Below are 17,668 nucleotides of genomic sequence, written 5' to 3' on the forward strand. Positions count from 1 at the left end.
GTGAAGTGTCCAGCATAGATTCCTGGAAGGAGTGGCCAGGGAGACAGGAGAATAAAAAAAGAGAGGAAGAGCAACAAGAAGAAGAACAACAAGGTAATACCTAGAAGCCAAGTGAACAAGTGTTTGAGAAAAAGGGAGCCACCAGCTATGTCAAATCCTGCTGATAGCTCATATAAGACCAGGACTGAGAATTGACAATTGTCTACGTCACTCATTTCCGTAGGACTCTCAATTGTTCCTATAAAAATGTAACATGCCCTTTTTGTATATTTTGGCTTAGGGTCCAGAATTTTTTTCTGACGTTGTTGTGAATTGGATAGTTTCTATTTTTCATACATGTTCTTGTATATATTGAGAACAATCAATTAGAACTTCTTGTCCCATAAAATCATTCCAGTAGAGACAGTGCTGGTTCTTCTAATTCAGGCCTTTGAGGAGCTTGAGTTGCAAATGCTAATATTAAACATGTGTCAACTAAAAGCCTTAAATCAGGGTGAGGGGTGGGTAATTATTTTTTCTTATCATTGTGGTCATGGTCTTGTTTTATACCTGTCCTTGGAAGTCCTGTAAGGGAGATGTGATGAGACAATAGGCTTCTCTTACTTGTTGAAGCTCCAAGGTTAAAAACACCCCTCTTGGGTCAGAGGCTCTCCTGTCCTTACCCCTAAAAAATCCTATCCATGTTGTGTCCAGTGAGGAGCAGCAGAGGGTCATGGGTGAGCATGTTGACTCATGGAGGAGCACCTTCCACTATGCTGGTTCCATAGCAGGATGCAAGGACATCAATCTGAGTTTAAAATGAAGGAGATTATTTGTTCCTTCTTTTTCATAATATCTCATGGACCCCAAAATGCCCTACATATTATTGTGGTTCCAGCAGATAGTTCAGTTTCCAAATCATGATGCTGAATTAGGTCTACATGCCTTTTGTTTTCTGCTTGCTTAAAAAAAAAATCACAATAGAACTCTAGTCTTAATTTAGCTTTTTCATACATTTGCTCTTCAAGGCAGAAAGCAGGAATTATTGTGGTTGGTGTTCCCGGTATTTCAGCATACCATGGACCAAAACTCAAGAGAAAATTCCTGTGCTATTTTCAGACTAATATCACCACTTCAGATAAGCCCTGCAAAGTCATTTGAACTCAACTAAATTGAATTAACTATACTAAATCAATTGACCTAATCTTTTTTTAAAAAGTATGAAAATTAAATAAAATACTAAAACGTGAAACAAAGGAGTTTCTTTTTTTTTGGCAGCATCTTGGAGACTAACCCCACATTTTGTGGCCATTTGCCCAAGTGGTTTTCTCTTAGTTTTTTGAGTAGTTGCTGGATGGTAGCAATGGATGTGGGCATTTTTCAAAGACCAAGTTTCATCAAAGTATCATCTAGAAATCAACAGACCCTAATAATATACCCCTGGACCTGCTTCTCAAATCTAAATGTGGATCTGGTGCTGCTGGTTGCTGCAATGGACTCACATTTTAGAAAGTTGAAGGCTTCTATTCTAAGGGAATTCACATACGGGAAAACAAAACTCAGGTGTAAAGAGTGTGGTTGGATACATCATGGATTCTGGGGAAGAGACTGCCAAATTTGGAATAGTCCCTTTTCCCCGTGGATCTCCTTATCTGTCCTTAGAGGGTCACTTTGTGATATTCGGCTTGCTAACATATAAGAGACGGGATCACCTTTGCCAAGAAATCCACAAGATTATACAAGAAAGATAACACAAAAAATTGTCTTGATGTTTGACTACCTTGCACTCTGGTCACATGAGAGTGGTGCAATGTGATACTTATGGTTAGGAGACCCGCTCATAAGCTTTTTTGACTTTTTGAATAAAACTGCTTCATGGTTACTAGTTTGGGCATAGCAGGTATTTCCATAGTTCGTTAACAAAGCTATAGAAAGTGAGTTTCACCTTGTGTGATCAAAGAGTTGGGTGTTGTTGTTGTAGGGCTCCCCTATCTTGGCTCTCATCACCCTTTCAAGATGCCCAGTGACTTCAAAACTGTAGGCCACGGCGTTGCCTGTCATTTCTGACAGCATCGCACCAATGGGCTTGAGTCTGGGGTTTGATGCACTTGGTGGCTCTCATAGATATGGCCTTCTCAAATTTGTCTTTGTTCAGGTCAATTCCAAGAAACCTGGGTGCCCCAGTCAGCTTACAGCCCATGATGACTGAAAGGCCATCCTTCCCAGGCCAAAGACTGCACAATTTAAGCCACAGGGTGACCTGTGGAAAGAAAAGTTCCTATAAATGCTAGAAGTAGGATCAAAAGGCTAGACCTGCAAAATGTCTCCAGTATCAAGAACACAAAATTCAGAGGATCTGTATGACAACAGGATTGGATGAGGTTCTGATGATAATACTGCAAAGAGGATTAGAAACAGCAAAAGGTCTGAGAACAGAAAAGGAACAAAACCAGTATTGGCCAGATAATCGAAAACCCTTTATAAAAGTTTACATTATTCAAGACTTTGTTGTGGGAGTTTTGTAACCTTCCTGGCCACCACCCACAACCTCTTCTTACCTCATAGCAGGATGAAATAAGTGGCAAGATCTCTATTATCTCTTCTCCACAGAGCTATTCTAAATCTGTTTTAGGTTTGGTCTAACATTTTTTTAATAACTACGACTCAGAGTCATTTGTAAATAAATTGGTTTTTCATCAAAGTCAAACCTCCATGTTGCAATTAAGTGATCCATGTATATGTAGCTCTAGGAAGGAAATGTAGTTAGATCAATTTTGGAATTTTTACTCTGTGTTATATTAAAGAAGGTTATAGCCAGAAGTAATTTTCCTGCTAGAAGAGTGCTAATCCTGTTTCATATCTGGTAGCAGGGAGACCTGAACACAGGGAAACCCACAGAATGGGTATCACACTTATTGTGATAGTTTCTCCCCATTCCCTTTCCTTCCTTCCTTCCTTCTTCCTTCCTTCCTTCCTTCCTTCCTTCCTTCCTTCCTTCCTTCCTTCCTTCCTTCCTTCCTTCCTTCCTCCCTTCCTTCCCTTAATGCAGAGGCTTATGGGTGAGCAGGGCCTATTTTAAGACCTCCCGATTCTCTGGTTTTGTCCTTCCTTGAAGGAATTACCTGAAGGAATACCTTGTGTATATATATGTGTGCATGTGTTTTGAAATGTCTGCACCTATAAGCAGAGATTTACAGAGAACTGCAGACATATTACACCTACTGCCCATGGGTTTTAATTTCAGTTATGGCATCCTAACCCCTCAGTTCAGTTCCTGAATTTGAAGCTTTGAAACTAGTACAGTCACTCTCTCAAGTATTACTCATTCATTCATTCATTCATTCATTCAATAAACTTTCTTGATGGATTCCTTAATGGGGAGCATTTTGCACCAAAAACTAAACTGGGTATTCTCTGCTTTTCCTTCCAGTTTATGTACTAGCTTTATTGTCCAGAGTTGAGATGGAACCTTTTGTTGGTGGTTGAATTTCAGGTTCTAGATTTAGGAACAAAAGCTTATGATTCTAGCTCAGTCTTCTGAACTTCATTCAGCTTTATCTCTAGCAAGTATTCGACTTACTAAGGTGGCCCTGAAGTGGGATCTTTCTAACCACAAAACTGTACCACTCAACACTTCTCCCTGGGTCTCGGCTACCCATCTGTAAAGTGATAGTTTCTTGCCCCTGCTGTTACCTGCCTCTGAGCCTCTCAGTGGATCAGGGCCCTAGTCTCCTAAATGTGTCTTCCATCTGAAAACAACAACCCCACCAAACAAAAACAAACAAACCACAAACCAATAACCCTTCCCTTTCCCAACCTTCCTGTTCGAAGGAATGGGAATTAGAGATTAATGTCTATTGTAAATCGTCCATATTGTTATTGCAGAAAAATACCATAGTCTAAAATAAAAATACCAAATATAGGTAATTTTAAAAATATTATTAGGTTCCGCTTTTTACCATTGTTTTTCTTCACTGTTCCCATCCCTTTAGTGTTCTTTAGTAAAAATCTGTGTTTCACTATTCCAGAAGTCTTTTTTTTTTTTTTTTTAAAGATTTTATCCATTTATTTGACAGAGAGAGAGTACAAGCATGGGGAACGGCAGGCAGATGGAGAGGGAGAAGCAGACTCCCCGCTGAGCAGGGAGCCTGCTGTGGGGCTCGATCCCAGGACCCTGGAATCATGACCTAAGCCAAAGGCAGACGCTCAACCGACTGAGCCACCCAGGTGCCCCATATTCCTGAAGTCTTCAGACTGACCCTTGATTGGCTCCTGGAAGATAACTTTGAGTCCTTAGGTTATCCTGTCTTACATGAGTGTCTTTGTACATCTGATGACCTTAGGATATACTGGGTAGTCTATGCTAGTAATGATGTATGGTGAATGCCTATTTTTGTATACCTGGGGCTTTGAGCCATCAACTTGACTTCTGGTAGTACTGGGGTCTGAGTAGCTGAGGTCGGTCACAGGGGTGCTGCATGCCTATGTTCCCCAATAAAACCATGGACCTCAAAACTTGGGTGAACTTCCCTGGTTGACATGCATTGTTGCTGGGAAAATTAAGCTCTGTCCGTGTGATATCATTGGGAGAAGACAACCAGAAACTTGTACCTGGTCTTTCCCAGACTCTGCCCTATGTGTCTTTTTCCTTTGCCACTTTTAATCTGTATCCTTTTGCTGTAATAATCTGTAAACATGAGGATAATCACTTTTCTGAGTTTCATAAATCCTTCCAGTGAATTATTGAAACAAAGGGGGGTTTGGAGACCTCCCCCCCGCCCCGCATACCCTCAAACTATATGTGTGACTTATTTTCAAATAGGCAAAGGCAAGAATGTATGTTCATGCAAGTGATTTGCCTTAAGATACAGCTTCCAGGAAAAAAATTGTACCTCAAAGTGGAGATTGTCTTGATTAATAGTATATTAGCCAAGTACTAATATGGTACCAGTACATCTTATACAATAAAAAAAATTATAAATACAAGTTGTAAAAATATATCCAATGTCTTTTTTCTCACCTCTACCTTGGTAGAAAATTCTTAAGGAAAACCTCAAGGAGACCCTTTGGAAGGAATGTTCCATCTCCAGGATTTTCCAAAGAAATCTATAAGCAAGCAGTGACTAAATATGCCACTGATATGTGCATCCACATGAATGTTATAGACTCATAGACCTCAGACTTGTCATGGGCCCATGTCTAAGATAAATCTACCTCCACACCTCCATGCATATTTTCCACAAGCCCGTTCACCTTTTCCCACACTTCTTCCACATATTTGGACATCCCCTTCTTTTATTCATTCATACATTCATTTTTGTCCAATTGCTATTTATTAAGCCATTGCTGTGTCCAGGCTCCTGGCTAAGCACTGTAATAAATAGTATTATTTATAATTTATTTTTAATAAATTTAATTTATTAAAATTTATAATTATAAATTATAAATTTATTTTAATAAATTTAATAAATAGATATTTATTTTTATATTTTTATTATTTATTATTTTAATTTTTATTTTATTTATATTTTATTTTTATATTTTTATATTTTTATTATATATTTATAATATATATTTAATAAATAAAGAAGACTTGGTCCATACCTTCCTGGAGCTTATAGTTCAATGAGGAAGACTAAGCTATAATGAGAGTGTGAGATTTGAACACACACTTTAATGAAGCAGTCATGTTCCCTTGAAAAATGGGAAGAGGTTTCTTAAAAACTCATTCATGTTTTCATGTTATATACCAGCTAATATGGGTCGAATTTTGTCCCCTCTCCAAATTCATATATTGAAGTCTTAACGCCCAGTACCTCAGAATGTGATCTTAATTGGAGACAGGGTCTTTACAGAGGTAATCACATTAAAATGAGGTTATTAGGGTAGGCCCTAATCCAATATGACTGGTGCCCTTACACAAAGGGGAAATTGGGATGCAAAGACTGGCGTAAAGAGAAGATGATGTGAAAGGGATGTCAGCAGAAGGCAGCCACGGAGAGCCCTGGGAACGGGTCCTTCCCTCATAGCCCCCAGAAGGAACGAGTGTTGCCGACACCTTGATATGGGGTTTCTACTCCAGAATGTGAGACAATAAATTTCTGTTTAAGCCATTCAGTCTGTGGTACTTTGCTATGACAGCCTTAGCCAACTAACTCACCAGCATTGATATTTATTTTGTGAAAAAAGAAAGATGAATTTTAGATCTAAATTTTTAAACTAAAATTTAGAAACGAACCTGAAGGAAATGTAGAAGGAATGAAATTAAATGTAGAAATTTCACTTCCAGTTATTTAGAAATAAAATTTCTAATCTGTATTTTTCATTTTTTCTTCTGGTTGATTTGGCAGTGTGTAGAAACAACCTGCCTGTGAAATATGTTTTCAAAAATTTTTTTTTATTCAAAAACTTCCAGGATTCCAAGAAAAAAACATTTAAAAAGAATTTTTTTAAAAAAGGAAAGAAATGCCCATCCTTCTTCTTACCTTGCTTATTTTTTTTAAAAGATTTTATTTATTTATTTGACAGAGAGAGAGAGCGGGAGAGTACAAGCAGGGGGAGCAGCAGGCAGAAGGAGAGGGAGAAGCAGGCTTCCCACCGAGCAGGGAGCCCAACACGGGGCTCGATCCCAGGACCCTGAGATCATGGACCCAAGCCAAAGGCAGACACTTCACCGACTGAGCCACCTGGGCGCCCCTACCTTGCTCATTTTAATGGCGATCCCATAGCTAGTAGAAAATCCACATCCAATTAAATAGACTCTTAGGAGTTGCACCATCAGTCTTAGCAATGGAAGATTCATGCACCAGTGTGTACTCAGTAAACACACTGGTGTTCATGTAGTGACAGACTGGTTTGCCCTTGCAGGTACATCTGGTAGAACCATCAGCAACTGCTCCATGACCAGTAGCGTTATCTAATGCATCAAAGACACATATTAGTTAATTCAGTTCAAAAATGAGCATAGGAACAATTTAAATGGCATTAGAATAAAATTGACTGAAACCTGCTCACTCCTAATGCAAAAGTTGCCATCTATATTGAGAAAGCATTGCATTCTCTGCATAGAGGCAAAAAGAGGGGGATGACTTTGTCACCTTGAGGGAAGGCATCATGATATAAGTTCTTGGTTATTAATGTTAAAATATGAAATAAAAAATATGAAATAAAACAAATGTGAGCTGAACCAATGCCACATGCAAGAAATTCTTAAAATATTCTAAAGTTTATAAGCACCATACGGTTTGCTTGCTGAAGGTTGAGATTTTGCCAAATTAAACTTCACTCGATACAATCCATTCTCCTTGGATCCTTTTATCCTCTTAGATTGTGTTAAGGCTCTTTCTAATAATGTCTGATTGTACGATTTCCTTTGATAGGATAATCAAATCCTATTTTCCTCAACTTTGTGATTTGAAATCCGCATGCCCAGTTTCACTGTAGTGACTCCTCCTCCAGTTCTCTCCAGTTGCTTCATATCCCACAATCCCTGGAGACTTAGACACCATTGCTCATTTTACCATGTGGTCATCTGTGTGACAGATTCCTGTGGCCATATTCTGTGTTCAAAGACAAGAACATTGCACCAACTGGCAAACTGGGCATTTTACAGTTGGAAGGATATTTAATTTGCTCTTGAAAAGATTATAATTGTTAAGTATGATTGCCTAATACTGTTGACTCGTAGAAGAATCTGAGCCTAATATAGAACCATTAGACATGATCCCTCTCATCAAGGGATTCACATTATTGCTGCCTCTGGCCCTACTATGAATTTCAGTGCCTTTCTGTAGTAAATTGGTGCTCTTGTGAGGGAACCAGGATAAAGATGTCACCATGTGGCCAGCACAAAGTAGATTTTTACAGCGAGGCCCTCGTAGGCCTCTCTTAATCAAAGGTAGAGGAAAGATGTGCAAGAAGGTTAAGTGAGGAGCAAAATTGTACTGTTACCACAATGCTCAGGTTACTATAATGTTCAGGAGAAGGTTAAAGAAAGATTGACAGCAACACCTACGCAACAACCTGTTGCTGAAACCAATGGTTAGGCTCTGCCCAAAGGAATGAGGGGTGGAGAACACTCCAGGAAGTTGTCATTTCTCCAGGCACAAATGAGTTCCTCACTGTTTGTGAAAAGTAATCGCAATTCTATCTGATTCTCAACAGATTTTGAAAGAAGTCATTAGTCGTGATTCCTAACAATTTCTTTTTATCAGATACTGTGTCAATAAAATTCTACAAAGTTTTAATAAGGCAGATTAGTAGTGTTGTTTTTTTCTTGTTTATATTTTTTATTTTTTTTATTATGTTATGTTAATCACCCTACATTACATCATTAGTTTTTGTTTTTGTTTTTCTGTGTACTAATTTACTTGTTATGTTTTTTTTTTTATAACACCCAGTGCTCCACGCAGAACAATACCCATCACCGGGCTAACCCATCCCCCCATCCCCCTCCCCTCTAGAACCCTCAGTTTGTTTCTCAGAGTCCATCCTCTCTCATGGTTCATCTCCCCCTCCAGTTTCCCCCCCTTCATTCTTCCCCTCCTATCTTCTAGTGTTGTTTTTTAAAGGATAAGGGAGAGAGAGGGAGGGAGAGAGAGAAAGGGAAACTCTTCCTGATTTTTCTCCCCAGATCTGTTTAGGAATCCTATAAAATATTTTAATTAATTTGTTCAGATGCAAAATGAGTTATTTATCATCTTACTTTTCAACTAATGCAACCCTCCTAGAGAGAGCTCTTTTAGATGGCTACGTGGCTCTTTTGCAAAGAGTTAAATGCTGGAAATTGATGGGTGACTAAAAGTCATCAATGACTCAAATTAATATTCACCCTCTGCCTCTCTAAGAAAAATGTTATGGGTCATACTGTACTGTGGCCCAGTGTGGAAGTTAGAAATCTCACTCCACAATCCCACACAAATTCCTACTGGAATAATACTTGGGATTTATTTTTTAAATTTTTTTAAAAGATTTCTTATTTATTTGAGAGAGAGAGAATGAGAGCCAGAGAGCACGAGAGGGAAGAGGGTCAGAGGGAGAAGCAGACTCCCTGCTGAGCAGGGAGCCCGATATGGGACTCGATCTCGGGACTCCATGATCATGACCTGAGCCGAAGGCAGTTGCTTAACCAACTGAGCCTCCCAGGCGCCCGGGATTTATTTTTTAAATCAAACTATTTTATCAATTAGTAAAAGTGTAAATATCAAATATATGGAGAAGAGGGGAAATTATATACTTAAGAATGATAAAAATGGGGCACGTGGGTGGCTCAGTTGGTTAAGCGACCGACTCTTGATCTCAGCTCAGGTCTCGATCTGAGGAGACTATGGAGCCTACTTAAAAAAAAAAAAAAAAAATAGGTGCGTGAGGCGAGCAGAGCCGGAGTCGAGACCAGAGGCCGAACTCGGGATCTGACAAGATGGCCGGGCTGCCCCGCAGGATTATCAAGGAAACCCAGCGTTTGCTGGCAGAACCAGTTCCTGGCATTAAAGCAGAACCAGATGAGAGCAACGCCCGTTATTTTCATGTGGTCATTGCTGGCCCCCAGGATTCCCCCTTTGAGGGAGGGACTTTTAAGCTTGAACTATTCCTACCAGAAGAATACCCGATGGCAGCCCCTAAAGTACGTTTCATGACCAAAATTTATCATCCTAATGTAGACAAGTTGGGAAGAATATGTTTAGATATTTTGAAAGATAAGTGGTCCCCAGCACTGCAGATCCGCACAGTTCTGCTATCGATCCAGGCTTTGTTAAGTGCTCCCAATCCAGATGATCCAATGATGCAGCGGAGCGGTGGAAGACCAATGAAGCCCAAGCCATAGAAACAGCTAGAGCATGGACTAGGTTATATGCCATGAATAATATTTAAAATCGATCTGATCATCAAGTTCTCCTGTTCTCCTGTTCTGCCAAGACTTCTTCCTTTTTAGTTTGCATTTAATGGACACAGTCTTAGAAACATTACAGAATAAAAGCCCAGACATCTTCAGTCCTTTGGTGATTAAATGCACATTAGCAAACCTATGTCTTGTCCTGATTCACTGTTGTAAAGCATGAACAGAGGCTAGAAGTACCATCCAGATTGTTGTGAAACGTTTAAAAGCAGTGGCCCTTCTCTGCTTTTATTCATTTCCCCCATCATGGTTTGAGTATAAAGCACTGTGAATGAAGGTAGTTGTCAGGGTTAGCTGCAGGGATGTGGGTGTTTTTCTTTATTACTTTTTTTTGAGGGGGAGAGGTAGTTTTATTTTAATTTTATGGGCTCCTTTCCCCCTTTTTATGGTGATCTAATTGCATTGGTTAAAAGCAGCTAACCAGTTCTTTAGAATATGCTCTCTAGCCAAGTCTAACTTTATTTAGACGCTGTAGATGGACAAGCTTGATTGTTTGAATCAAAATGGGAACATTAAACAAACATCACAGCCCTCACTAATAACACTGTGACTTGCTGTCAAGTGTAGAATCCTTCCTTCAAGAAAAAGCTTGTGACCATCTTCTATGGCTTGTCTGGAAACTTCTGTAAATCTTATGTTTTAGTAAAATATTTTTTGTTATTCTATTTTGCCTTTGTACAGTTTATTTTACTGTGTCTATTTCATTTTCCCAATGTGACAATCGTATTTAAAAATTAAAACTGATGGAACGTTCTCTTTTGGTCTTCACCATCCGACAAGTTGATCCGGCAGGAGGTGGATTTTGCCAGTTTCTTTTCCCTGATGCAAACTTGTGTTAAGATGTCACTGAACGGAGTATTTATACGTTGGCCCTGAGCACGCATAAAGCATTGGTATTTGATATTTTTTTTACCTCCTAGAAATTTGCATAAATGTGCTTGTGTTGTCTGATTAGATGATCATAGGTGTCTTGCCATGATGTTTGAAACTTACTGTACAGGAGAGTCACAGCAAAGCAGCAGTTGTGACTGTGTAGGACTCACATGTTGTGCCACATTTGTTTGTGTCTGGCATTTGGGATATGACCTTTTTCTTAGTTCTTGTCTGGAAACTTCATGTGTAACCACTGGTATGTGCTACTAGGAAACACCAATCTGATAATCATTTGGGGTTGCTGAGGCATTTATGAGGCTTCCTTATAGACCTGATGAGCAGATCTCAAGCAGCCAGCTTGCATAAGTGTCATCTGAAAGGTTTCTTCCTTTGAGAGTATCAGATTCTCAGTTAATGATTCTTTCATCCTTCAGTATTTGCTGTGGGAGCTCCTATTGTTTGATATCCTCTGCATTGACAGAGTTCCTCCCCTCAAAAAACTGTTCTTTCCCACCCTTCTCCATATCGAATTCCCTATCCTTGTTCTTTGTAAGTCATCAGTGTAGCCAGTCCTGGGTATGTAAATGTTAACCCGCAGGTTGGAAGCTTTGTCTCTCGCAATTTAAGGTAATGGATATGGTAGCCCGTCTGAATTTCCCCCACTCTTGATTCTCATAACTTCTGGAGTTTCTTCAGAATGTGGTGTATTTTACTGTGCTCCTATGTAAGATGAAGAATTATCTATTAAAATTACATTTTCAACATCAAAAAAAGATAAAAAATGCCTTAAGGCAACGTCTAAGAATGAAAATTTTGTGTTGAGAACAGTGACTAAATCTTTCAAATGTCAGTAATTGAAGCAAGAAGTCTGAGAGAAAAATGATTAAAGCAAAGATGACAAAAGTTAATTTTTTTTTAGACTTTATTTATTTATTTGAGAGAGAGAGAGCAAGAGAGAAAGCACATGAGCAGAGGAAGAGGCAGAGGGAGAAGCAGACCTCCCTCTGAGCAGAGAGCCTGACACGGGGCTCGATCCCAGGACCCTGGGATCATGACCTGAGCTGAAGGCAGACGCTTAACCAACTGAGCCACCCAGGCGCCACAAAAGTTAACATTTTTGATATATACAATGTTTAATCTAACTTATAAGAAAAACATCAAGAATTCTGCTCCTACCACTCCTGCCCTCCCTCATATACTCCCACCTGGAGATACATGTAAAAGATGTAAGGAGGAAAAAACAGGTTAATAAAGATGTAGTAAATTGTTGGTTCTCCTTGGTTATAAAAAGTTTTTTTCTAAATAAAAATAATGAGATAGAATTCTCTATTAAGTCAACAATGACTTTTTTGAATATGATTGATTGACACGGTGTCACATTAGTTACGGGTGTACAACTTTGTGATTTGACAAGTTTATATATTACCCTGTGTTCACCACAAGTGTACCTACCATCTGTCCCATTACATTTCTATTATAGTATCACTGACTATATTCCTTATGCTGTGCCTTTTATTCCTGTGACCTATTCATTCCATAGCTGGAGATAATCATTCCGCATCTCCTACTCCCCTTCACTCATTTTGCTCAATCTTCCACTCCCCTCACAGCAACCATCAGTTTGTTCTCTGTATTTATCAGTCTGATTCTGCTTTTTGTTTGTTTATTCTTTTTTTTTTAAAGATTCCACTTATGAGTGGAATCATGTGGTGTTTGTCTTTCTCAGTCTGATTTATTTTACTTGACATAATACCCTCTGGGTCCACTCATGTTGTCTCAGTTGGCATGATCTCATCCTTTGTTATGGGCATGTAATATTTGTGTGTGTGTGTGTGTGTGTGTGTGTGTGTATGTGTGTACCACATCTTCCTTATCCAGTCATCTACTGATAGGCCTTTGGGTTGCTTCCATATTGGCTATTATAAATAATGCCACAGTAAACGTAGAGGTGTGTATATCCTTTTGAATTAGGGTGTCTTCATTTTCTTTGGGTAAATACCCAGTAGTGGAATTATTAGATCATATGGAATTTCTGTTTTTAACTTTTTGAGGAACCTCCATACTGTTTTCCACAGTGGCTGCACCAGTTTGCATTCCCACCAATGGTGCCTGGGTGTTCCTTTTCTCCACTTTCTCATCAACACTTGTTATTTCTTATTTTGATTTTAGCCATTCTAACTGGTCTAAGGTGATAACTCATTGTGGTTTTGATTTGAATTTCCCTGATGACTGGTGATGTTGGGCATCTTTTCATGTGTCTGTTGACCATCTGTATGTCTTCTTTGGAAAAATGTCTATTCAGATCCTCTGCCCATTTCTTAATCAGATCGTTTGGTTTTTGGGTACTGAGTTCTATAAGTTCTTTACATATTTTGAATAATCCTTTATTGGATATATCATTTGCAAATACCATCTCCTATTCTGTAGGTTGTCTTTTTGTTTTATTGATGGTTTTCTTTGCTGTGCAGCTTTTTATGTTGATGAAGTCCCAATAGTTTATTTTTGCTTTTGTTTCCCTTGCCTCAGGGGACATATCTAGAAAAATGTTGCTATGACCAATGTCAGAGAAATTACTGCCTGTGCTCTCTTCTAGGATTTTCATGGTTTCAGGTCTCATCTTTAATCTATTTTGAGCTTATTTTTGTGTATGGTGTTAGAAAGTGGTCCAGTTTCATTCTTTTGCATGAGCTGTCCAGTTTTCCCAGCACCATTTGTTGAAGGCACTGTCTTTTTCCCATTGCGTATTCTTGCCTCCTTTGTCATAGATTAATTGACCACATAATCATGGTTTTATTTGTGGAGTCTTTATTCTGTTCCATTGATCTGTGTGAATTTTTTTTTTTTTGCCAGTATCATACAGTTTTGATTACTACAGCTTTGTAGTATATTTTGAAATCTCATATTGTGATACTACCAGCTGTGTTCTCAAGACTGCTTTGGCTATTCGAGGTCTTCTGTGGTCCTATAGAAATTTTAGGATTATTTATTCTAGTCCTGTGAAAAATGCTGTTGGTATTTTCATAAGGATTGCATTGGATCTATAGATTGCTTTGGGTAATATGGGCAATGACTTTTTACTGTATGAGAAAACACAGTATTGTCAAAGGGGTGGTGAAATGGGCAATGTCATTTATATGAACACCTTTGGAAAATAACTTGCGGTATATACATCAGGATACTTAAGAATGTTTTATTTTTTGGAGATGGTCACATTTTATTTCTTTTAGCAACTTTACTAAGATATCTTTGTCATATATAATTTATATATGTTTAAGAAATATAACTTAATATTTTGATATATGTATACATTATGAAGAGATCATCAGTCAAACTAAATAACTTATCCTCCACTTTTACATTGTTACTACTATGTGTGTGTTTGTGTGGAGAAGATATAATTTAAGGTGTATTCTCTTAGCACATTTCATGTATACAATATAGTATTGTTAACTGTCATCACCGTATCATATACTACATCTCCAGAACTCATTCCTCTTACGTAACCAAAACTTTGTACCCTACTTAAGAGTATGTTGACACTTTCACCCTATAATTCCATTTTAAAAATCTACCTTAAGGAAATGCTAAATTCAGAAAAATCTTAATATATATTAGAGGTCATCACAGCACTGTTTATAAAGGAAAATATATAAACAATATGTGTAAACAAATATGTAAACAGTAGAGAGAAATGATGAAATAAATTGTGGTAAATCTAGAAAATAGAGTTAGACATTTAAAAATGATTGTAAATTGTAATAAGTTTGGAAAATACTTATATTAAGTTAGGAAAATAGGGTGAAAATATTTATATATTGTGTGAGTATAACTACATTCATTATGGATGGAAAACTGTAAAGAGGGAAATATAAAACTGCATATGTTGAAGTCCTAATCCCAAGCCCCTTGGAGTGTCTCTGTATTGGAGATAGTGTTTTAAGAGATACTTAAGTTAAAATGAGGCCTTTAGGGTAGGCCTTAATCCATTAGGACTGGTGTCTTTATAAGCACAGGAGTTAGGGGACGCCTGGGTGGCTCAGTTGGTTAAGCGTCTGCCTTCAGCTCAGGTCATGATCTGAGCTGCACATTGGGCTCCCAGCTCACTGGGGAGCATGCTTCTCCCTGCCCCTACCCCCCGACCCCCATGCCTGTGCTCTCTCTCTCAAATAAATAAATAGAATCTTAAAAAAAAAATAAGCAGAGTAGTTAGTACACAGATATGTACTGAGAGAAGACCATGTGAAAACAGAGAAAAGATGCCATTTACAGCCAAAGAGAGAGGCTTCAGAAGACCTTGGTCATGGATTTCTAGCTGCCAGAACTGTGGGAAAATCCATTTCTGTTGTTTAAGCCATCCAGTCTGTGTACTTTGTTATGGCAGCCTTAGCAAGCTGAACAATCATCTTTCACTTTTTTAATTGAAAAGAAAATGTTTATTTAAAAAAGAGAAAAAATAATCCCCAATGTAAAGAGAACTCTTCCTTTCATGAGCTACCCTGAAACACTAGAGCAACTTGGGATATCTATATCTATATCTATATAACCCTTATGCAAACTACACTATTGCATGGCTACCTTTATATCAAAATTATATGGCTCTTATGCTGTATCTTAAATTATATACTGTATCATTAATTATATTGGAAAGCGCTGCCTTGAGTCTAGTGAGTTCATCATTGGAAGTTTTCTTTTTTCTTTAAGATTTTATTTATTTATTTGGCAGAGAGAGTGAGCACAAGCAGGGGGAGCAGCAGAGGGAGAAGCAGGCGTCCCACCGATCAGGGAGCCCGATATGGGGCTCGATCCCAGGACCCTGGGATCATGACCTGAGTGGAAGGCAGGCACTTCACCGACTGAGCCACACAGGTGCCCCATCACTGGAAATTTTCTAGCATTGTGCACAAAGGTGCAAGTGCAGGGCAGAAGGGAAACTGAAATCCAGCCTGTATACTGGCTTTCAAATGTCAAGGGCTTTCATTTACTTGGGCAAATGCTTAGTTTTTCTGAAGTAGCTACTTGACCACTTCAGGCCACAGTTTCTTAATTTAAGATGTAATGATGCTATAATCTTCTGGATCTTCTGACTCTATTGATAGGAGGGTGCCCAAAATAGATTTTACTTTTTACAGTCTTTAGTGGTGACACTGGCACACTCACATCCAAGTAAATTCATTCCACAAAAGGGAGATTTTACTCTTGTACAGTGAGTCAGGGAGGCAGGTTTTCTAAGTCTTCAGACAAAGCTGTTAACACTATGAAATATTTTTCAGATAACACATATAAACAACAGTCTTTGGAAAAACTGGTATGACTTTGCCACGAATCTCTCTTGATGTAATATGTAATATATAATCTCATCAGTCAAATTAAACCCACCAGATAAAAGCATACCACCAGTTGATCAGGCCTGAGTGTGAGCACCATTGTTTTAGCAGTGAAAACACTAAAGAAAACCAGCATATTTTGCAGGTATTATCAGGCAAAGTTAAGCAGGTATAGACAAACATTGAGTCTCAACCTTCAAACCAAAGCAAACAAACTTTACCTCAGCGATGAAAAGTTGTTTACTTATGAACAAAGGCGAAAGAGTACCAACCTGGGGGTTGCCGGGGGTTGCGGTATACACAGAAGAACGCTCAATTGTAAACCCCCTCTTAAGGCCTTGGCAAAATCCTATAGTCTGAAAAACAGAATTTTACAAAAAAAAAAAATAGTGCATTGAGTGAGGCTTAATATCTGTATAAATCTTTATGGTCCTCATCCCTTTTCTAGGAGAATTGATTGGATGATAAAATGTCAAAAGCCAACCTGCAGAAGGTGACCTATTTAAAAAAATAAAACAGTTGAGTTAAAAAAAATGCACCGTCATGTTGGATAATATAGCACATCAGTCCCAAATTTGGGTTTGGACAAGTTACCAGCTGGATCTCGCTTGTAAATCTCTTACCATGTTTCTGTGAAATTCTGCGGCCAGCTCTTACAGGGTACTGAATCTCCTAACTGCTGTGAACCTTGTTCTACTCCAGAAGTTTAAAAGAGCCTCTAAAGAAAGGTGCTAATTTCAAAGTACCCAGGCAACTCTAATTTGCTCAGGATAAGATAGAGGGAACCTGGAAGAACTTGGAGAAGTGTGCTGTAGGAAGGAGAAAGGGCTTTGGAGTCACATACACCTGGTTCAGGGTCTGGAACCTTGCTTGAGTGTGTAGGACCTCAGCTGGACATTCGTAAAATGAGAATAGTAATAACTACATTGCATGATGTGCTGAGGATTAGTGTGAGGATCATAAAGCACTTCCTACCTTGCCTGGTTCATAATCAGTAGCAAAAATCATCATAATTACCTTGCTTCCCATTGGTAACCAAGGGCTTGGATTTTTAAAATATTTAAAATAGTGGGACACTTGGGACAAAATGGACCAGAATTCCTGGTTCAGCAAAAACTGTTTTGCAGAGATCAGTTGTGAAGTCTCAGAAACCTCCATCGTTTCCTAAGAGTTTGAGGCTAAGAATCTTCTGAACCTGGAGGTGCTACCAGAAATTCAGGTGAAGCAGGAGGTGACATATAATCCACACATGGGATGACGGAACATTCTGGTTTGCCCAGGATTGAAGGAGTTCCCAGGACACAGGATTTTAAGTGCTACAGCCAGGAGAGTCTCGGGCCAATGGAGACATACTGGTCACCTCGGCTCACTCTAAATCACTACAGGGTCCATGGGTGTGTGTGGCATTCAGGGTCATATTAGCTCCAGAGGTCAGAGCCCTCCTTCTCACAAGCCCCGATCATTCCCCCTTCAGATCCCAAACAGGACTCTGAACACACCTGTCCCAAAATGACAGTGGGGAAGTGAAAATAGTCACTAGGGTCAGGAGAACTGGGTTCAAGTATCAGCTCCAGCAGTGACTGGTAAGTGCTCGTAG

General features: G+C 38.8%; 1 pseudogene; it reads left to right on the forward strand.

Moving 5' to 3' along the window:
- The first annotated feature begins 9,344 nt into the window (after nt 1–9,344).
- Nucleotides 9,345–10,004, forward strand: LOC112825435 (ubiquitin-conjugating enzyme E2 N-like; annotated as a pseudogene).
- The last annotated feature ends 7,664 nt before the right edge of the window (nt 10,005–17,668 follow it).

The sequence above is a fragment of the Callorhinus ursinus genome, unplaced genomic scaffold, assembly GCF_003265705.2.
Source record: "Callorhinus ursinus isolate GAN/ISIS: 27379988/994484 unplaced genomic scaffold, GSC_fseal_2.0 scaffold4, whole genome shotgun sequence".
NCBI lineage: Eukaryota > Metazoa > Chordata > Mammalia > Carnivora > Otariidae > Callorhinus > Callorhinus ursinus.